Source organism: Lactuca saligna, chromosome 4, assembly GCF_052625555.1.
Source record: "Lactuca saligna cultivar CGN05327 chromosome 4, ASM5262555v1, whole genome shotgun sequence".
Classification (NCBI taxonomy): domain Eukaryota; kingdom Viridiplantae; phylum Streptophyta; class Magnoliopsida; order Asterales; family Asteraceae; genus Lactuca; species Lactuca saligna.
The window spans coordinates 120,982,815-121,005,490 of record NC_136420.1 but is presented as its reverse complement, the minus strand read 5'-3'; the positions used below and the strand labels follow the sequence as shown (position 1 = coordinate 121,005,490).

Sequence of the window (22,676 nt, the reverse complement as noted above, 5' to 3'; positions counted from 1 at the left end):
GTGAGTCGCAGAGAGTTGGAAAGGTTTTGCCAGGTGGACCGAGTCAGGATGGGACTCGCCGAGTTGGCCTTAGACTCGGCGAGTTGAGTCGCGGTGACCCTGCGATTCAGGCCCAGGCGGAACTCGTCGAGTCAGGGGAGTACTCGACGAGTCAAAGGGAAAATTCTTGAGAGTTGGTAAAAACGCGTAGACTCGCCGAGTCACTATTGTGCACTCGCCGAGTCTAGTCCAAATTAACTAAAGACTGTTGATCGGGTCAACCTGTGTTGACTTGATTTGGATGGTCCACCTTAGCGGTACAAGTAATATTTATAGATTTATATATCGTAGGAGGATTGCAGCTCGAGGGTTCGGGCCCGAGTGATTCCAGGATTTTCGATTAGCAATTTAGCAAGGCATACGAGGTGAGTCTCCTCACTATACTGTACACGGAAGGGTTTGACTATGTGACCGGAAGGTCGAATATGATATGGAATATATGCTTTATGTGTGTTAAGTTAATTGCTATATGTGTCATGTATGATATGTTTGATGTGGGCCGGAAGGCGTGGTCATATGGACTGTAAAAGGTTGATGTGGGTAGGACCGGAAGGTTTACCCAGTCGGGACGGAAGTCCCCTGAACACATGGACCGGAAGGTCAAGGCCTGGAAAGGCGTATGTGTGTATGTTGTATTTTGGGAACTCACTAAGCTTTATGCTTACAATTGTTGCTTATGTGTTTCAGGTACGAGTGAGGACCGTGGGAAGGCGCCAGCGTGATCGTACACACACTCGGGGAAACTATTTTATCTTTTGATATGTAATCGTTTGAGACTACGACGTTATTTTGGAAATCTAAACTAATTACTCATGTCTTAATGGTTGTAAAAATGAAAATTTTTGGTTGGCAATTTTATGACGTTACAGAATGTCCATATCAAAGCCCCAATCAAAACCTATCATTTGCGAAAATTTTGCATGGGTTGTAAAATGAATTGGTACGCGTTACCTAATCCGTATGAGCTGTAACATATATGGTCATACCAAATCCATTAGGTCTTACATATTTTGAATAGGTTTCCCCAATCAAAACCTATAGTTTGCCAAATTTTTGCATGGGTTGTAGAATGAATTGGTATGCGTTACGTAATCCGTATGAGCTGCTAAAAACGTCACTTACAGCAGGCTGTGGCGGTCAACGTCCAACGACGAAGTAGCAGGCAGCGGATGAAGGTGTTCCAAAGATGGTGACGACTGGAGGATAACGATCTAGGGTTAGGTTAACATGGATGAGTAGGGTGATGGGTTTTAACCTGTCTCCAATTAAAACTTCTTATCATTTTGACACTCCCAACCCCTCCCCCCTCAATTCCTTTCAATCCAAATCAATATTTTACTCTTTTGCCCTGCTTCCAAAATCTATTCAATTAAATCCAATAATTGCCAAACAACTCTAAACCTTCAGAATTCTTTACAAAATAAATCTTGGAATTGCACTTTTAACCCCCAAAATTATATCATTTAACTACTTAAAACCAACACCCTACTAAATTATTATGAATTTTAGGGCTACTATAAGATAATATAACATATAAATTTACATCTTAGTGTTCAAGGTTTATTATTTAATTACTTAATTATAAACGGAATGTTACATGTATGAAGCCACCTGGGAGAATCTGGTTGATGTTTTCATAAGTTCCACCTTAAGGACAAGGTGCGTGTTTAGGAAGGGAGTAATGTTACGACCCATGTTGGGTGTTTTGGTTAGATCTATTGACGAAGGGTTAAGCATTAAGATTCAAGAGATTTTTTAAATGTTTCCTTTTATTTAGTTGTCCATTTAATTAGAATATTACTTTTTTTTATTACTTTAGGATTCCTATTTTCTAGGATCTGGTTTTAGTTTCTGATTAGGATTATAAAGACTAAATAATTAATTCTTTATATATTATTTATGATTGTGCCATAAATAAAAGTCTTTGACAGTTTGCTGGATAATTCCTTGTTTCTCGAACTACAGGTGGCTAGGTTAAGGTTCTTACCTTCGGGTTAGGATATTGATCTTATTACATATGTTTGAAGAACAATTCCTCACATGGACCTCTGAGGAATTGTTCTTCAAAAACATTCATATGAGAAATTGTTCTTCGCATAACCATGACCATAGAACGATTTTGGTAAGTTTTTTCGATTTCAAACAAAAATATTTCAAACTACTTCAAAAACAATTTTTTCGATTTTGGTAAGTTCAAACAATATTTTTTAGATTTCAAACACAATTTTTTCAAGTTTAAGCTTAATTTTTTACTAGCACCCATTTCGATTTTCTTTAAATATTCTTTGTATTTTTATGAATTTACCCTTGCCACGTCACTTCCTTAGAGCTTTTCCAATTCCTCAAAGCTGAAAGAGTTCCCTAGAGACCCTTCCTACGGAAATCATGGTCGTTTTATGAAAGTTGCATTTTCTTGGTCATTTTCTTTAACCACGCCTTCTTTTGTGGTCATTTGTTGAAATTTCCCGCCTTTTATCCTTAAATTGCCAATAATTTTACCTATAAATATGTTTATACTCCATTCTTTAAAAAAATTTATCACCCCAAATGTTCTTTCGCTTGATAAATATACAAAATGCTATACATAGGTAAAACTCTACTAATAAAATATTTTCTTTGATGAAAGTGTGTGTGTATCCAAAAACACTACCTATACATCGCACCCATGTACATGCTAGGAAATAACTTTATAAACCATACCAAAAGCCCTAAAAAGTGTAAGTGTTTGAAAAATATATAAAATGAATTGGTATGGTCATATAAATTCTATACAACCTTTAAATAATTTGGAATGTCCATATCAAAGCCCCAATCAAAACATATGATTTGCCAAAATTTTGCATGGGTTGTAAAATGAATTGGTATGCGTTACCTAATCCGAATGAGCTGTAACATATATGGTCATACCAAATCCATTAGGTCTTACATATTTTGAATAGGTTTCCCCAATCAAAACCTATAGTTTGCCAAATTTTTGCATGGGTTGTAGAATGAATTGGTATGCGTTACGTAATTCGTATGAGCTGTAACATATATGGTCATGCCAAATCCATTAGGTCTTAAATATTTTGAATAGGTTTCACATTCTCTTTAAAACAACTTGGAAAGTGTACCAAATGTGCCCTCTCTCTCACTCTCTCTGTATATATATATATATATATATATATATATATATATATATATATATATATATATATATATATATATATATATATATAAACTAATGGTTGTTGCCTATTTTCAAGATTCACATCCTTTTTAGTCAACTTAGGGACCAATTTCAATGATTAAGAACCCTCATATAATATTGGAAATATTAATCCATAACAATTTTCTACCCGCAATAAAACAAAAGTCATTAAATCTAACAATTTTTTCTATTTTCAACATCTTAGCACATCTTGTTACATTCCTCGAAAGATTTAGCAATACATTCCAATCACCAATCCAAAATCTAAATGTTTTCCAATCGATTCTTCTACCATTAGAGACAATATCTCTAACTAATTATTAATCTCGTTTGATATTTGATCCAAAATTTGGTGATTTACTCTATGTATTAAGCGGCATATTTGTCAAACATTTTTGCATACAAGGATTATATTAAATTAATAGGATTAAGATTGATCTATTTAGTGTTAAATATATATATATACATATATATATATATATATATATATATATATATATATATATATATATATATATATATATATATATATATATATATATATATTATGCGTCCATTGGGGGCGATAAGGAGTATGATAAGACATACACCATACTCAACATCAACAAAGTTGGTAAAGGTTAGTTTTTAAATGGTTTCGGATACATATGTTGGTTGTCCCATGAGAATTAAAACTTGTAGTAATATGTTGGTTAAATTTAACAAATAAAACCATGCTTTGTTGACATTAGCTAGTGCATAATCATTTGATGGCAAGAGTTAAGAGATTTTGCCAAAGCTTTTTGGTTTAGCCAACAATAAATGCATTTGATTGTTTCTGATAGTGATTATAATACTTTACTGTTTCTAACAATTGTATGGTATTCTGATGTTAAATTCAAAGCCGTCAAATTATAAGCTTTCTTTCTTTTTACCTAAAACTCTAGAACATTAAGAAAGTTTGGTTTGCTTATATTCTTTCCAAATCTAGAAGATAAATAAAATAATAACTTTCTGTTCTCCTTTCCCCTTTCCATAATTTTCTTTTCGGCTCCTTTCTCTAAACAAAACCTGAGAACACAATGTAAATGCATATATAGTTTTTAATTATCAACTTTAGAATTAGCAGGAATATAACTGATCCACCGTTTACACATGGAATATCAATTTTTAGCGAAACACGGTCGAGTCGTGGTAAAAGATAATGTGGTTTTATACCATGGATGCGGTAGTTGTGTATAATAATACATATGCGAAAAAATGTTATCGTAAGTGGCAATTTTTGTATGGAGAAAGAGGACATGAAATATTGATTTGGGCAAAGCATGATTGTACCTGAAAATTAAACAATACAAAATAAATATTTTGCATGCAGGGACGATAAAGGAATTGGGTAGATGTAGTTGAGTTTCACTTTAATTTGTAGGCCTTGAAGCACAACATCTGCATTTAATTACGCTTTTCGGTGCTTGAGTAGCTTATGAAAAAGGTCATATAGTTTAGGTGCGATGTGCTAACAATTGGTCTAGCTTTTACTGAAAATTGGTTGGGATTATCACCAAGATTTTTGCGTCGTCTTGAGAAGCATGGAGGTGATAGTGATTACAAATAGAAAGATTTTGTTTAGTATGAGAGAATGGAGCATGCTGGACATCCAGAAAGAAAAGTAGGTAGGTAATGCTTAAGTTTCTAAATGATTTTAGTTTCAAATATAGTAACATCATAGGGTTTGGAGAGAGAGCTAACAGATACAAAAAGCAAATAAAGGGTTTGGAGAGAGAGCTAACAGATACAAAAAGCAAATTATTTATTGACTAGATGTAATTAACTTCCAAGTAACGTTGGTTAAATCACAATTTTGACAAAGTGTTTTAATGTTTTTTATTTATAAGTAAGTATTCCTTTATAAGGTGTTTCACCAATACAGAGACTGATTTTGAGTATGCATGCTCTTACTTCAATATCGATCCTATGCTAATTGTGACAGTCTCTGTAATCGAGCAACTTCAAGTAATGGCTTCAAAACGACAATATAAAGAGGCTGCTGCACAGGTATAGGTATGTAAGCTGGTTATACATTAGTTCCAATAGAATAATTACATAAGAATCACATACACATTCAAATATTTAAGGGTATAATGGTACCATGTTAACCACTAGATAGCATTATGAATAGGATAAATTACTTGTAATAGCAATCAACATTCCATGTTTTTTCCATCTTAGGCAACCAACTATCTTGTTAGTTAACTTGAATGGAAAAAGAATAGTCGGTTGCCTAGAATGCAAAAAACATGGTAAAAAGAACTATTCTAGTTAGCTTTGCTATTCGATTTATCTTTTCCATTAGTTTATTAAGTTTAGTGTATTTAAGTTGCTAGGTTACCTTAAGTTGTTTTGTGGGGTCAATATCCCAAGAAAGCTGGCTAGGATAAAAGAAAAAAAAAAAGGAAGTTAATAATTAGTATGGAGCTAGGTAACATTTCCATTTTCCAAGGCAAATAGAATTAAGAATAGATAGGTGGTCCATGCATGCATGCATATCCCACATCGGAGGCGGAAGAAAAGAAAAGTCAAGGTAGTTGTTGGATAAAAAGCGAGGGCAGGGGAACGGAAAAATCACTTACCTGGACGGGGTCTTTGGGGGATCAAGAAGGTCCATGGCCTAGGCTGGTGGTCTCCATTGCACATTACGGAGAGGTGCCTGTCTAAGGTCGGCCCAAGTTGGTCGAACCTACGTCATAATTTGTGTTAGAGGGGGCCTGCGTTCGCGCGGCTCCTACCTATACTCTTAGTTTTAAAATTTCATATTCTTTTTATGCTTACAATCAGTAGAAAAGTAGTAACTCCAAAATTTCTGCTTAGTTAATTGCATCTCTCGTTTGGTTTAGAAAACTTAAAAAATGACAATTTTGAATTCTGACGAGTTATAGATTAGAAGCTGGTACATTTTTCTGACAATTTTGAATTTTGACGAGTCTCCTGGTTTAATTACTTTAATTAATAAGCAAATTAAGGTATCAAAAAGAAGCAGTTCCAGTCTAACGTTAATTACAAGCTAAGGGACTGTGATGCTGCGATGGGTAGTCTCATGGTTTATAATTTATATTAATATTAACATACTGTATGGCAGCTATATTAATCAAGCAAATTAAGCTACTGCAGTTAAGCCATTAGTTGAGTCGGTTGCATGCATGACATAATAAAGGCAAAGTTATGGAGTCCCACATCGCCTCAAGGAAAGCAAACAGAGAATGTTGAGTAGGTTTAAAAAGGAAGGCCTTTCCCTTACGCAAATTTCATACCTTTCTCGGCCTTTTGGCTAAGATCAAGTGTAGTATCTGTTCTTATCAGTTTAATATCTGATATGTGGGCCATCGGCCTACTCGATATTAATCTTATTTTTTATGGGGAAAGATCCGTCACAATAGCTTGCTATTGGGGTCTTTGAGTGTCGCCTTGGCGTTGCACTTTTGCCTTGGCATGGCGCACCCCTCCAAATCAAAACTTTAACCTTTTCATTTCTAATGCATCCATACGGAGAGTTGCAACAGGTACCATTGACCCTTGTAGTTTACCTTTAAAAGGGACTGTGTGACCCTTGTAGTTTACAGTTTAATATCTTATATGTGGTTCATCCCACTAACCCTGCACCAAAGAAATCTGAGCAAGAACCAATTCAGTTTGTGAGTTGAAGAAAACTATGGTATTAACATCAATATCAAGAACCACTTCACTTTTCCAACTGCAGGCTGCCCATAAATGCTAAATAGAGTTGCCATGCATATCACTGATTGCAGCAATCCATACTATCAAAACCTCACAAAAATTGCAAAACAAGTATAAATTCCCTGGGGATGCATCATGCATGGGAATCGAGCCATCACTTTCAATGCCAAACTCTTCCATCAGGTTACCATTCGGCCGGTATTCATTCCCCACTCTTGCTATTATCAAAACCACACAATCATTTCACCCATCAACTAAGAAACCAGGATCCCGTTTCGTAAAGTAATAAAGATTTTGTGGCTATTGAGTTCACCAAAATGTCCAAACATGCAAAACCGGGAGTTTAACTGCAAAACCGGTGGAGCATATGTCATACTAGGTCCTCATATCAAGTATAGAGCTTCACGACTAAAAATAGAGAATCATTAAAAACGATGGACAAAATCTTGGTTGTCTCTTTGAGCATAAGCCCGAGATATATAAGATACAAAGTTGATTAAATTTAACCATTAACACCTAAGTAGCTGGAGTTCGTAGTCAAACTTCTTGTTGACTCAGTCAATGAGAAATTACCAATTGCAATTGTCGTGAAATAGATCTAAGATAACTGAACAAATATTTGACAAGTTTGTGCTGCCCACAAAACTTTATCAACAAGACAAACATGATTATTTATGGTTAACTTGTTCGGATGATTCATATTTCCACATTGATCTTATCTTAAATTATAAGCTAATTATTTCATAGACATAATCAAACCTATTATGTTGATCCGACAAATTGTCTTCCTCCCTGCGTATAGTTCATTAGCAACAAAAATGATTTCACAATATTGCGTATTACTATTATATATATATATATATATATATATATATATATATATATATATATATATATATATATATATATATATATATATATATATATATATACACATTACAATGTTAATCGACTAGTGAATCGACTATACAATATCTTAATTGCAATAAAAAACACATCACTGAAACATAACACCAATTATTGTTAACGGAGGAGTGCTCTAGTGAAAGGTTGATGATTTAAGTCTTGTTGTGGTCAAGAATTGTAGATTTAGAAGTAGCATAATGGTCATGTGTATGTCATTCTACAACAAAATGTATACATGAATCTTGTTGGCCCTTATTTGTTATTACCTTGCTTAACCTGAAGTCTACGATAAGTATTTCTCTAAGTCAGAAACAATAAAAAAAGATCAAAACTATGGATCTTCTGATGGTGGTGGTGGTTATAATATTAGGCCCATAAGAATATCACAAGCTTCCCAGTCAATTATCCAAACATATACACAGGCTCGTAGACACCGGAGACGGTGGCTAGCAGCTGCAGAATGGAGGCATCCACCATGGTCGTTGCCGTGGTGGTTGTTCTCAGTTTCCTGGTCTGACGAGCATACACACAACGAAATACAACACCAAAATATACACAAAAACTTGCGACACACCATCTAAAATGCACACTCCAGTCTCCTTTAGGGTGGTGGATGTTGAACGGAGCAGCTGGAATGAGTCATAAGAGCGGCGACGGTCGTGGCTGTGGTGTAACACCGAAGTAATGGAGAAGAAGGCTTAAACTGAAAACGACAACAACATTAGTGGCAGAAAAGGGCGCCCACTCGGTCTTTGTTGACGGCAATGGGAGCAACCGACGTCGGACGACGACTTCGTCTTCACAGAAGCGGTGCAGCGACGACAGCGACTCCGGTCGTTCATGACCCACACATAAACAATCACAGCTCCATTTCCAGCCTTCGGCGGTTCTCTCTCAGCTGCTCAAACGTCACCGGCAACGGGCTGTGGCGGTCGACGTCCAACGACGAAGTAGCAAGCGGCGGATGAAGGTGTTCCAAAGATGGTGACGACTGGAGGATAACGATCTAGGGTTAGGTTAACATGGATGAGTAGGGTGATGGGTTTTAACCCATCTCCAATTAAAACTTCTTATTGTCTTGACACTCCCAACCCCTCCCCCCTCAATTCCTTTCAATCCAAATCAATATTTTACTCTTTTGCCCTGCTTCCAAAATCTATTCAATTAAATCCAATAATTGCCAAACAACTCTAAACCTTCAGAATTCTTTACAAAATAAATCTTGGAATTGCACTTTTAACCCCCAAAATTATATCATTGAACTACTCAAAACCAACACCCTACTAAATTATTATGAATTTTAGGGCTACTATAAGATAATATAACATATAAATTTACATCTTAGTGTTCAGGGTTTCTTATTTAATTACTTAATTATAAACGGAATGTTACATGTATGAAGCCACCTGGGAGAATCTGGTTGATATGAACATGCGTTTTCATAAGTTCCACCTTAAGGATAAGGTGCGTGTTTAGGAAGGGTGTAATGATACGACCCATGTTGGGTGTTTTGGTTAGATCTATTGACGAAGGGTTAAGCATTAAGATTCAATAGATTTTTTAAATGTTTCCTTTTATTTAGTTGTCCATTTAATTAGAATATTTACTTTTTTTTTTTATTACTTTAGGATTCCTATTTTCTAGGATCTGGTTTTAGTTTCTGATTAGGATTATAAAGACTAAATAATTAATGCTTTATAGATTATTTATGATTGTGCCATAAATAAAAGTTTTTGACAGTTTGCTGGATAATTCCTTGTTTCTTGAACTACAGGTGGCTAGGTTAAGGTTCCTACCTTCGGGTTAGGATATTGATCTTATTACATATGTTTGAAGAACAATTCCTCACATGGACCTCTGAGGAATTGTTCTTCAAAAACATTCATATGAGAAATTGTTCTTCGCATAACCATGACCATAGAACGATTTTGGTAAGTTTTTTCGATTTCAAACAAAAAAATTTCAAGCTACTTCAAAAACAATTTTTTCGATTTTGGTAAGTTCAAACAATATTTTTTTGATTTCAAACACAATTTTTTCAAGTTTAAGCTTAATTTTTTACCAACACCCATTTCGATTTTCTTTAAGTATTCTTTGTATTTTTATGAATTTACCCCAGCCACGTCACTTCCTTAGAGCTTTTCCAATTCCTCATAGCTGAAAGAGTTCCCTAGAGACTCTTCTGTAACGCTCGTAGATCCGGGCTACTCAATTTAAAGGCAATAGAGGTCGAAAATGACTTTTCGACAAAAGATTATTTAGAATAAATAATTTTAACCAAGCTGTAGAATATGTCTCAAGGTTTTCGTACATATAAAGAACGCCGAAATCCGAGTTATAACGAAGAAGTTATCACCCGTTGAAATTTGCGACGGAACCGGTATGATACCGGGAAACGTAAATAGTGAATTTATGATAGAGCGAGATTTAGCCTTAGCGATCTAAACAAAAGTCATAGAATATGTTAAACTAAGAACACCGATAAAAAGAACGCCCAAATCTCACTTCGTATGAAGAAGTTATGATTTTTCGAAGTTTCGGATTAGCAATGTACAACCCGAACTTCGAATATTAGATCGAGCCTTTTTTAGCCGACACAACCTAAACGAGAATCGAAGATATCGATAAGAGTAGTGTAACGAGAAAAAGATGGGCGAAAACGGTCATCGGATGAAGAAGTTATGAGAATTTAACGGATCAATCCTATCCCGGTCTGTTAATAATATAAAATTTAAAATCGATTCCAAATTCGCCGATGGAGTCTAAACGAAAGTTGTAGAGTATGTTCCCACCTTCGCGTGGATATAAAGAACGTCGAAAACAGAGGTCCTACGCGAAAGTTACAAATTTTTGAAGTTGTAACTTGAATTTGCGAAGCTCATTGCGAAGTTGATGATGTGGCGCGTTGTGGGCCGTCCATCGATGATCAAAGGATGCTTCGGATTCGGACACGCCTCACTTCGCATTACGCCCCGCGTACGAGGTCCGGTACGCCCCGCGTACCTCCGGCCTTATCCTTCCGAGTCCGAGTGCGAGCCAACTGGTGCAATGTGGCAACCACATCCGAGCTACGCCCCGCGTAGCACTGCTGGACGCCCAGCGTACTTCCGAGGCTGCGGCGTATAAAAGGGGAGCGAAGGTTCTCGGAAATCACACACCTTTCTCCACACTTTCTCTCACTACTTTCTCTCTCTAAGGGTTTTAACCCTCCCTAAAGTCTAGGTGAACCCTAGCACACTAAGGAAGCCCCGCGGCTCCCGGAGTCCTGAGAAAAAGGAGGTTTTCGGTTTCGAAACGCTGATCCAATTAAGTTCCGGTTTTCGATAAAATTCGCTGTAAGTGTGCTACGCTTACGCAATTTTTAATATAGCTTTCAAATAATTATAAGAATGTTATTAGGTCCTTAAAATAATTATTTGGGCTATTATTATGAGTTATATTGAGTGTTATTAACGCGTATATAATAATAATAATAGTCAGACAATTAATTTGTCGCGGTTATCATTAGACTAAACCCTAGTGGTACCGATACTAGGTTTTATCGAAGGAAAATCGTTGTGAGAGTATCGAAGCGTTGTCCGAGTGCTGAGTCACCACCTTTCAAGTGAGTGCATGGTCCTTTCATCTTACACATAGATATGAAGTATTTTATTATAAATTGTGTGCTATGTGTGCATATTGTCTGAATACTTGCTGTCTATGCTGGTGAAAGATTTTTATACATGTTTTAAATGATGTAAACTGTATAAAGTATTTTATATCTACAAAATATGTTGGGTAAAACATGGGTAGATGAATGATGAGGGATAAAAGCAGAAATAGAGGAACATTAGTAGCATGGACCTAGTGCTTTATAGGTATACATTGGCAACAGTGGACCTAGTATCCTATAGATGAGCCCTGGCAGCTGTGCCACAACTTGTAGATGTTTCAGATCTACGGTAAACGTCCTAGCAGCTGCGCTCTAAGGATAGTATCGGCAGCTGCGCCTAATAGGGAGCCTTATGACCATGACAGTAGCGTTTAACGGTCAATACCGACAGAAGCGCCTCATAGAAAATGTCCCAATTCTGGCAGTTGCGCCTAAGTGACAAGATTAGCAGTTGTGCTTGACCAATGTGTCATTGGCAACAATGGACTTCATGTTATTTCCTTAGGATGATCCTTAGGAATGAATGAATGAGAAATAGTTGATTCTTAGGATAGATCCTTAAGAATAAAGAAGATAATGGGGATGGGTAATTGGGTTGATTGTTTGATTATTTAAACATAATAATTATATTATTGTGGGTTGAAAAAACTATGTACTCACCAGGTTTCCCAACCTGACCCACTCAGTTTATTTATATCACAGGTGTTGATACGAAGTCACTTTACACAGAGAGATTTAAAGAGATGTAGATCACTAGTGTAAATAAATGTATGTTCTGTTTATGCTTATGTTTCTGTATTAACGATGACATCTCAAACGTTTTGAAATGAATAAAATACGTTTCTTCGAAAATGTTTTAATAACGTATCTATCATGTTTTTATGGGAACAAATTCCGCAACATTTTTATTAAAAGATGAACTCTGATTTTTATAAAGCATAAACAAAAAAAATCGGTCTTTTCTGGCCGTGAAAATGGGGATGTCACAGTTGGTATCAGAACATTAGTTTAAGCGAACTAGGAATATGGATTTATTTCTAGACTTAAACTTAGAATGATAAGCGATGATTGTGAGGTGTGAGCACTAGATTATTTTAGGAATTGTGCCTAAAATGCTTTTATGTGCTAAATACTTGTGATTGATATGCTGTTATTTGTTCGGATCTATGGTCTTTTGCCGACCGGATCTGGAAACCTTATGTGTTTAGGATTCTAAGCGTTTAACTACGATATTAGAACTAGCATATAAACGTTTCGGAGTGATAAGGATGATTTAACCGCCAATCCTAAGTAAAGGTCTAGATTCACCTGATTCAGTGTATAGATCAAGATGGCAAGAACCCGTAGCGGAAACGTGAATGCAAATGGGAACCGAAACCAGCACCTAGTGATTGAGCAAATACCGATTGTGGTAGCCGTTGCTGAACCAATAACGATGGTCGGAGTGCAAGCAATGATCCAGGGGATGTTATATCATCAAATGGAGGAAACCAGACGTTTGCTCCAGCAAAATCGAGAGGAAGCGACTATTCAGATCGAACAACCCGAGTTAAACGAAGGGCAGACAGAGGAAGGAGACTACAGTGGGACTGTTGGTCAAGTCAACCCACCAATAGTTCGACAAAACAACCACGATGATGAAGTCGAGAGGAATGGATGCAAGTACAAGGATTTTCTGACTTTCAAGCCATCGACTTTCACTGGAAAGGAGGATCCGATCAGGGTCATGGATTGGATCTCGGAGATGGAATTAGCTTTCATGACGTGCGGTTGCAAGGGAAAACAACATACCACATTTGCAGTGCGTCAGTTTCGAGGAGGCGCTATACGTTGGTGGAATACCTTGGGGAAGACTCTGAACCCCAATGAGCCTGCAACTGACATGGGTATAATTTCTGGTGCAATTCAAACGTAGGTACTGCTCAGCCCAAAATTTGCTCGAGCTAGAAAACCAATTCCTTACCTTGAAGAAAGGAAGCATGTCTGTTGATGAATACACCAACAACTTCACAGAGAAGATGGAGTTCGCCTTACATATTGTTCCGGATGAGCTGATGAAAGTTGACAAGTATGCAAAAGGACTTCCATGGGAGTACGCGGTGTCAGTGCGTTAGGCACCTACTTTGGAGGCAGTTATCTGGTCTGCCAAGTCAGTTGAGGAGATGATCAAGGGAAGAGCCGCCAACAAGACCGAGGTTGGCAAAAAGAGAAAGTTTGAGGGGTCTGCGAAGCCCGATGAGAAAAGCATGTCCAGTACAAGGAAGTTTAGAGGAGGAGGGAGTGAAGAAAGATGGTGCGAGAAGTGCAAAAAGAAACACTCTAGAAAATGCGGTGAGGAGGTGACTTGTTTCAAGTGTGGGAAGCATGGGCATTATGCCAACGAGTATAAATTCAACAAAAGGGTGTGTTACGAATGTAACGAGGAAGGGCACTTCAAGCAAGATTGCCCAAAGAGAGAAGGGGCTACAAAGCCAAATGTGCCGCCAAAACCAAAGGCAAGAGCATTTCAAATGATCCTTGATGAAGCAGCTGACGATGCAAGGAATCAGGAGTAAGGATGGATATATAGAGATCGAGTTATGAAGAAGCCATATAGATAGTGTCACATGATGTAGCCTATTAGAGGCATAATCTAGGGTGAACTTGAACACCCATGTAATCGTTTCAAGTAATAAAATAAAACCTTCATTTTGTTATCTGATGTGTTGAATGATTGCGTGATTTGTTGCATGGTGACTTGGGAAACTGCGGGACAATACTTGGGATGAGTATGAGTAGGTGTGAATGGTAGTAGTGGCCTATACTACCAGAAGCACAAGACTCACACTTGGGTCAGGAAAAGTCACAAGGTTGCCAAGAAGCTAGTAATTGATTTCGTTTTATTCAAGTATGTCGTTACCATCGTTTCGGTAATGACTAAAAAGATTGTTGATATTCCGACCCCAGTGGTCATATCAAATTGAGTCCGACTACGATGAGTATGTTACGTGGTTCAGTGAACCAAGTTTGATGTAGCGTCCGACTTAAACCAAAATGTTGAAATCAAAGCGATCAATAGAAGTATCACGCTCATTGTTAAAGAAGTTGGTAGCTAAAAATGCTACATGTTAAAGTGTGGTTATATCACATTAGAACATGAAGGAAGGCATAGTCTGTTTTAGAATTTAACTCTAAGATACCTTAGTCTAAACGTGCAACACATGATGATAGATCATAATTTGGAGTCTAACCTGAGGTAGAGAGCAGGTGCACGATTATGTACTGCTTACAGTCAATAAGTCTAAGAGATAGACTTGAAGGAATATAGAAGTTATAATTATTACCTAGGATGAAGAGATAACGTATGGAGTCATTATACTGCCCTGTTTCGTTGATGATTCCGGTACGTAATCATCATAAGGGGGAGATAATTGTAACGCCCGTATATCCAGGCTAGTCAATTTAGAGGTAATAGAGGTCGAAAATGACTTTTCGACGAAAGATTATTTAGAATAAATAATCTTAACCAAGTTGTAGAATATGTCTCAAGGTTTTCGTACATATAAAGAATGCCAAAATCCGAGTTATAACGAAGAAGTTATGACCCGTTGAAGTTTCGCGACGGAACCGGTATGATACCGGGAAGCGTAAATAGTGAATTTATGATAGAGCGAGATTTAGCCTTAGGAATCTAAACAAAAGTCATAGAATATGTTAAACTAAGAACACCGATAAAAAGAACGCCCAAATCCCACTTCGTATGAAGAAGTTATGATTTTTCGAAGTTTCGGATTAGCAGTGTACAACCCGAAATTCGAATATTAGATCGAGCGTTTTTTAGCCGACACAACCTAAACGAGAATCGAAGATATCGATAAGAGTAGCGTAACGAGAAAAAGATCAGCAAAAACAGACATCGGATGAAGAAGTTATGAGAATTTAATGGATCAATCTTGTCCCGATCTGTTAATAATATAAAATTTAAAATCGATTTCAAATTCGCCGACGGAGTCTAAACGAAAGTTGTAGAGTATGTTCCCACCTTCGCGTGGATATAAAGAATGTCGAAAACAGAGGTCGTACGCGAAAGTTACGAATTTTTGAAGTTGTAACTTGAATTTGCGAAGCTGATTGCGAAGTTGATGACGTGGCGCGTTGTGGGCCGTCCATCGATGATCAAAGGATGCTTCGGATTCGGACACGCCTCACTTCGCATTACGCCCCGCATACCTCCGGCCTTATCCTTCTAAGTCCGAGTGCGAGCCAGCTGGTGCAAGCTGGCAACCACATCCGAGCTACGCCCTGCGTAGCGCTGCTGGACGCCCAGCGTACTTCCGAGGCTGCGGCCAATAAAAGGGGAGCGAAGGTTCTCGGAAATCTCACACCTTTCTCCACACTTTCTCTCACTACTTTCTCTCTCTAAGGGTTTTAACCCTCCCTAAAGTCTACGTGAACCCCTAACACCCTAAGGAAGCCCCGAGGCTCCCGGAGTCCCGAGAAAAAGGAGTTTTTCGGTTTCGAAACGCTGCTCCAATTAAGTTCCGGTTTTCGATAAAATTCGTTGTAAGTGTGCTGCGCTTACGCAAATATAGCTTTCAAATAATTATAGGAATGTTATTAGGTCCTTAAAATAATTATTTGGGCTATTATTATGAGTTATATTGAGTGTTATTAACGCGTATATAATAATAATAGTAGTCAGACAATTAATTTGTTGCGGTTATCATTAGACTAAACCCTAGTGGTACCGATACTAGGTTTTATCGAAGGAAAATCGTTGTGAGAGTATCGAAGCGCTGTCCGAGTGCTGAGTTACCACCTTTCAAGTGAGTGCATGGTCCCTTTCATCTTACACATAGATATGAAGTATTTTATTATAAATTGCGTGCTATGTGTGCATATTGTCTGAATACTTGCTGTCTATGCTGGTGAAAGATTTTTATACATGTTTTAAATGATGTAAATTGTATAAAGTATTTTATATCTACAAAATATGTTGGGTAAAACATGGGTAGATGAATGATGAGGGATAAAAGCAGAAATAGAGGAACATTAGTAGCATGGACCTAGTGCCCTATAGGTATACATTGGCAACAGTGGACCTAGTATCCTATAGATGAGCCCTGGCAGCTGTGCCACAACTCGTAGATGTTTCAGATCTACGGTAAACGTCCTAGCAGCTGCGCTCTAAGGATAGTATCGGCAGCTGCGCCTAATAGGGAGCCTTATGACCATGACAGTAGCGTTTAAAGGTCAATACCGACAGAAGCGCCTCATAGAAAATGTCCCAATTCTGGCAGTTGCGCCTAACTGACAAGATTAGCAGTTGTGCTTGACCAATGTGTCATTGGCAACAATGGACTTCATGTTATTTCCTTAGGATGATCCTTAGGAATGAATGAATGAGAAATAGTTGATTCTTAGGATAGATCCTTAAGAATAAAGAAGATAATGGGGATGGGTAATTGGGTTGATTGTTTGATTGTTTAAACATAATAATTATATTATTGTGGGTTGAAAAAACTATGTACTCACCAGGTTTCCCAACCTGACCCACTCAGTTTATTTATATCACAGGTGTTGATACGAAGTCACTTTACACAGAGAGATTTAAAGAGATGTAGATCACTAGTGTAAATAAATGTATGTTCTGTTTATGCTTATGTTTCTGTATTAACGATGACATCTCAAACGTTTTGAAATGAATAAAATACGTTTCTTCGAAAATGTTTTAATAACGTATCTATCATGTTTTTATGGGAACAAATTCCGCAACATTTTTATTAAAAGATGAACTCTGATTTTTATAAAGCATAAACAAAAAAAACCGGTCTTTTCTGGCCGTGAAAATGAGGATGTCACACCTTCCTACGAAAATCATGGTCGTTTTATGAAAGTTGCATTATCTTGGTCATTTTCTTTAACGACGCCTTCTTTTGTGGTCATTTGTTGAAATTTCCCGCATTTTTTCCTTAAATTGCCAATAATTTTACCTATAAATATGTTTATACTCCATTCTTTAAAAAAAATTATTACCCCAAATGTTCTTTCGCTTGATAAATATACAATATGCTATACATAGGTAAACTCTACTAAAAAAATAGTTTCTTTGATGAAAGTGTGTGTGTATCCAAAAACACCACCTATACATCGCACCCATGTACATGCTGGGAAATAACTTTATAAACCATACCAAAAGCCCTAGAAAAAAAATCCCTAGAATAAGTGTAAGTGTCTGAACAATATATAAAATGAGTTGGTATGGTCATATAAATTCTATACAACCTTTAAATAATTTTGAATGTCCATATCAAAGCCCCAATCAAAACCTATCATTTGCGAAAATTTTGCATGGGTTGTAAAATGAATTGGTACGTGTTACCTAATCCGTATGAGCTGTAACATATATGGTCATACCAAATCCATTAGGTCTTACATATTTTGAATAGGTTTCCCCAATCAAAACCTATAGTTTGCCAAATTTTTGCATGGGTTGTAGAATGAATTGGTATGCGTTACGTAATCCGTATGAGCTGTAACACATATGGTCATGCCAAATCCATTAGGTCTTAAATGTTTTGAATAGGTTTCACATTGTATTTAAAACAACTTGGAAAGTGTACCAAATGTGCTCTCTCTCTCTCTTGCCTATTTTCAAGATTCACATCCTTTTTAGTCAACTTAGGGACCAATTTCAATGATTAAGAACCCTCATAGGATATTGGAAATATTAATCCATAACAATTTTGTACCCGCAATAAAACAAAAGTCATTAAATCTAACAATTTTTTCTATTTTCAACATCTTAGCACATCTTGTTACATTCCTCGATAGATTTAGCAATACATTCCAATCACCAATCCAAAATCTAAATGTTTTCCAATCGATTCTTCTACCATTAGAGACAATATCTCTAACTAATTATTAATCTCCTTTGATATTTGATCCATAATTTAGCGATTTACTCTATGTATTAAGCGGCATATTTGTCAAACATTTTTGCATACAAGGATTATATTAAATAATTAGGATTAAGATTGATCTATTTGGTGTAAAAAATATATATATTATGCGTCCATTGGGGGCGATAAGGAGTATGATCAGACATACACCATACTCAACATCAACAAAGTTGGTAAAGGTTAGTTTTTAAATGGTTTTGGGTACATATGTTGGTTGTCCCAGGAGAATTAAAACTTGTAGTAATATGTTGATTAAATTTAACAAATAAAATCATGCTTTGTTGACATTAGCTAGTGCATAATCATTTGATGGCAAGAGTTAAGAGATTTTGCCAAAGCTTTTTGGTTTAGCCAACAATAAATGCATTTTGTTGTTTCTGATAGTGATTATAATACTTTACTGTTTCTAACAATTGTATGGTATTGTGATGTTAAATACAAAGTCGTCAAATTATAAGCTTTCTTTCTTTTTACCTAAAACTCCAGAACATTAAGAAAGTTTGGTTTCCTTATATTCTTTCGAACTCTATAAGATAAATAAAATAATAACTTTCTGTTCTCCTTTCCCCTTTCCATAATTTTCTTTTCGGCTCCTTTCTCTAAACAAAACCTGAGAACACAATGTAAATGCATATATAGTTTTTAATTATCAACTTTAGAATTAGCATGAATATAACTGATCCACAGTTTACACATGGAATATCAATTTTCAGCGAAACACGGTCGAGTCGTGGTAAAAGATAATGTGGTTTTATACCATGGATGCGGGTAGTTGTGTATAATAATACATATGTGAAAAAGTGTTATCATAAGTGGCAATTTTTGTATCGAGAAAGAGGGCATGAAGTATTGATTTGGGCAAAGCATGATTGTACCTGAAAATTAAACATTGCAAAATAAATATTTTGCATGCAGGGACGATAAAGGAATTGGGTAGATGTAGTTTAGTTTCACTTTAATTTGCAGGCCTTGAAGCACAACATCTGCATTTAATTACCCATTTCGGTGCTTGAGTAGCTTATGAAAATGGTCATATAGTTTAGGTGCGATGTGCTAACAATTGGTCTAGCTTTTACGGGAGATCACTTGGGATTGTCACCAAGATTTTTGCATCGTCTAGAGAAGCATGGAGGTGATGTGTTTACAAATAGAAAGATTTTGTTTAGTATGAGAGAATGGAGCATACTGGACATCCAGAAAGCAAAGTAGGTAGGTAATTGCTTAAGTTTCTAAATGATTTTAGTTTCAAATATAGTAACATCATAGGGTTTGGAGAGAGAGCTAATAGATACAGAAAGCAAATTATTTATTGTCTAGATGTAATTAACTTCCAAGTAATGTTGGTTAAATCACAATTTTGACAAAGTGTTTTAATGTTTTTTACTTATAAGTAAGTATTCCTTCAGAAGGTGTTTTACCAATACAGAGACTGATTTTGAGTATGCATGCTCTTACTTCAATATCGATCCTGTGCTAATTGTGACAGTCTCTGCAATCGAGCAACTTCAAGTAATGGCTTCAAAACGACAATATAAAGAGGCTGCTGCACAGGTATAGGTATGTAAGCTGGTTATACATTAGTTCCAATAGAATAATTACATAAGAATCACATACACATTCAAATATTTAAGGGTATAATGGTACCATGTTAACCACTAGATAGCATTATGAATAGGATAAATTACTTGTAATAGCAATCAACATTCCATGTTTTTTCCATCTTAGGCAACCAACTATCTTGTTAGTTAACTTGAATGGAAAAAGAATAGTCGGTTGCCTAGAGTGCAAAAAACATGGTAAAAAGAACTATTCTAGTTAGCTTTGCTATTCGATTTATCTTTTCCATTAGTTTATTAAGTTTAGTGTATTTAAGTTGCTAGGTTACCTTAAGTTGTTTTGTGGGGTTAATATCCCAAGAAAGCTGGCTAGGATAAAAGAAAAAAAAAAAGAAGTTAATAATTAGTATGGAGCTAGGTAACATTTCCATTTTCCAAGGCAAATAGAATTAAGAATAGATACGTGGTCCATGCATGCATGCATATCCCACATCGGAGGCGGAAGAAAAGAAAAGTCAACGTAGTTGTTGGATAAAAAGCGAGGGCAGGGGAACGGAAAAATCACTTACCTGGACGGTGTCTTTGGGGGATCAAGAAGGTCCATGGCCTAGGCTGGTGGTCTCCATTGCACATTACGGAGAGGTGCCTGTCTAAGGTCGGCCCAAGTTGGTCGAACCTACGTCATAATTTGTGTTAGAGGGGGCCTGCGTTCGCGCGGCTCCTACCTATACTCTTAGTTTTAAAATTTCATATTCTTTTTATGCTTACAATCAGTAGAAAAGTAGTAACTCCAAAATTTCTGCTTAGTTAATTGCATCTCTCGTTTGGTTTAGAAAACTTAAAAAATGACAATTTTGAATTCTGACGAGTTATAGATTAGAAGCTGGTACATTTTTCTGACAATTTTGAATTTTGACGAGTCTCCTGGTTTAATTACTTTAATTAATAAGCAAATTAAGGTATCAAAAAGAAGCAGTTCCAGTCTAACGTTAATTACAAGCTAAGGGACTGTGATGCTGCGATGGGTAGTCTCATGGTTTATAATTTATATTAATATTAACATACTGTATGGCAGCTATATTAATCAAGCAAATTAAGCTACTGCAGTTAAGCCATTAGTTGAGTCGGTTGCATGCATGACATAATAAAGGCAAAGTTATGGAGTCCCACATCGCCTCAAGGAAAGCAAACAGAGAATGTTGAGTAGGTTTAAAAAGGAAGGCCTTTCCCTTACGCAAATTTCATACCTTTCTCGGCCTTTTGGCTAAGATCAAGTGTAGTATCTGTTCTTATCAGTTTAATATCTGATATGTGGGCCATCGGCCCACTCGATATTAATCTTATTTTTTATGGGGAAAGATCCGTCACAATAGCTTGCTATTGGGGTCTTTGAGTGTCGCCTTGGCGTTGCACTTTTGCCTTGGCATGGCGCACCCCTCCAAATCAAAACTTTAACCTTTTCATTTCTAATGCATCCATACGGAGAGTTGCAACAGGTACCATTGACCCTTGTAGTTTACCTTTAAAAGGGACTGTGTGACCCTTGTAGTTTACAGTTTAATATCTTATATGTGGTTCATCCCACTAACCCTGCACCAAAGAAATCTGAGCAAGAACCAATTCAGTTTGTGAGTTGAAGAAAACTATGGTATTAACATCAATATCAAGAACCACTTCACTTTTCCAACTGCAGGCTGCCCATAAATGCTAAATAGAGTTGCCATGCATATCACTGATTGCAGCAATCCATACTATCAAAACCTCACAAAAATTGCAAAACAAGTATAAATTCCCTGGGGATGCATCATGCATGGGAATCGAGCCATCACTTTCAATGCCAAACTCTTCCATCAGGTTACCATTCGGCCGGTATTCATTCCCCACTCTTGCTATTATCAAAACCACACAATCATTTCACCCATCAACTAAGAAACCAGGATCCCGTTTCGTAAAGTAATAAAGATTTTGTGGCTATTGAGTTCACCAAAATGTCCAAACATGCAAAACCGGGAGTTTAACTGCAAAACCGGTGGAGCATATGTCATACTAGGTCCTCATATCAAGTATAGAGCTTCACGACTAAAAATAGAGAATCATTAAAAACGATGGACAAAATCTTGGTTGTCTCTTTGAGCATAAGCCCGAGATATATAAGATACAAAGTTGATTAAATTTAACCATTAACACCTAAGTAGCTGGAGTTCGTAGTCAAACTTCTTGTTGACTCAGTCAATGAGAAATTACCAATTGCAATTGTCGTGAAATAGATCTAAGATAACTGAACAAATATTTGACAAGTTTGTGCTGCCCACAAAACTTTATCAACAAGACAAACATGATTATTTATGGTTAACTTGTTCGGATGATTCATATTTCCACATTGATCTTATCTTAAATTATAAGCTAATTATTTCATAGACATAATCAAACCTATTATGTTGATCCGACAAATTGTCTTCCTCCCTGCGTATAGTTCATTAGCAACAAAAATGATTTCACAATATTGCGTATTACTATTTTATATATATATATATATATATATATATATATATATATATATATATATATATATATATATATATATATATATATATATATATATATATACACACATTACAATGTTAATCGACTAGTGAATCGACTATACAATATCTTAATTGCAATAAAAAACACATCACTGAAAC

General features: G+C 36.3%; 4 non-coding genes across 4 annotated transcripts; all 4 read left to right on the top strand.

Moving 5' to 3' along the window:
- The first annotated feature begins 5,827 nt into the window (after nucleotides 1–5,827).
- LOC145044339 (U1 spliceosomal RNA) lies at nucleotides 5,828–5,991 on the top strand. The gene has a single exon (XR_013681298.1). It is a non-coding gene; the product is annotated as a U1 spliceosomal RNA (small nuclear RNA).
- Nucleotides 5,992–6,509: 518 nt separating this feature from the next.
- Nucleotides 6,510–6,705, top strand: LOC145044365 (U2 spliceosomal RNA). The gene has a single exon (XR_013681322.1). It is a non-coding gene; the product is annotated as a U2 spliceosomal RNA (small nuclear RNA).
- Nucleotides 6,706–20,553: 13,848 nt separating this feature from the next.
- On the top strand, nucleotides 20,554–20,717 carry LOC145044344 (U1 spliceosomal RNA). The gene has a single exon (XR_013681302.1). It is a non-coding gene; the product is annotated as a U1 spliceosomal RNA (small nuclear RNA).
- Nucleotides 20,718–21,235: 518 nt separating this feature from the next.
- Nucleotides 21,236–21,431, top strand: LOC145044354 (U2 spliceosomal RNA). The gene has a single exon (XR_013681312.1). It is a non-coding gene; the product is annotated as a U2 spliceosomal RNA (small nuclear RNA).
- The last annotated feature ends 1,245 nt before the right edge of the window (nucleotides 21,432–22,676 follow it).